This window comes from Grammomys surdaster, unplaced genomic scaffold (assembly GCF_004785775.1).
Source record: "Grammomys surdaster isolate TR1022 unplaced genomic scaffold, NIH_TR_1.0 66, whole genome shotgun sequence".
Taxonomy (NCBI): Eukaryota; Metazoa; Chordata; class Mammalia; order Rodentia; family Muridae; genus Grammomys; species Grammomys surdaster.
Genome location: NW_021604568.1, coordinates 16520894 through 16521808, shown reverse-complemented (window position 1 = coordinate 16521808; position 915 = coordinate 16520894). Strand labels below are relative to the sequence as shown.

At 45.9% G+C, this 915-nt stretch overlaps 1 protein-coding gene across 5 annotated transcripts in view; it reads left to right on the top strand.

Moving 5' to 3' along the window:
• Positions 1-915, top strand: part of Ablim1 (actin binding LIM protein 1) — a 205030-nt gene that overhangs the window by 66454 nt on the left and 137661 nt on the right. The gene's annotated exons all lie outside the window — the stretch shown is intronic.

Below are 915 nucleotides of genomic sequence, written 5' to 3'. Positions count from 1 at the left end.
CCCCAGTACCCGCTCAGTACCTCCAGCGCCCACTCAGTACCTCCAGCACCTGCTCAGTGGTGTGTAGCTATCAGTACTCGGTCTCTGAATGTCACCCCAGACCCTCGGATGATGTCTGAATGCTTTAACAAGTTCTTAACCCGTTCATCTCTGGTTTAGCCGTAGATTCGACTTTAGGGGGACAGAGACCTTTTCAAGGCAAAGTCCTGGAGCATTCATTGAGACCCAGATCCTGGGGGTGAGGGGTTGGGGAGGGGTGTTATAGAAATACATTGAAAATGGAGTCTTGAAATTTTGTGTTTCCTATTTTTTTGTCCTCTATGAAAGAAAAGATTTCTAGTGAAATAATTTTATTATCCACAATTTATGGAAGGACTTTTAACATAAGGTGCACACAGCTAGAGAGATGGCTCGGTGGTCAGGAGCACTTGCTGTTCTTGCAGAGGACCCATGTCGGTTCCCAGCACCCATGTGAGGGCTCTAACCACCATCTGCAGCTCCAGTGCCACAAGCTATGATACCATCTTTGGGCCTCAGTGAACACATCATGTATATGCTTCATATACACACGTGTAGACAAACATTCATATACATAAAATTTGAAAAACACAAAAACCCTTTATAAAGAAAAGGTCAGGTGCTAAGTCACTGTGCCTATGTGTGCTCAAACATGTGAGACGTAAAAATTAACCCTCCATTCAAAAAAGCAGCTGCCATCTACATGAGACCAACTTTCAAGGCCATGTCCTGCAGCTCAGTCTGGACTCTCTGGTATACCATGTCTCGTATACCAGTGTCCTTCAGGGGAAGCACAGAAGGAAAGCACTTGGTGTGTACTTTGAGAAACAGGTCACGGAGTTCTGGAAGTGTCCGGGTGCTTGGGATGTGCATGTGTACAGTGTTCAGAGAGGAGCG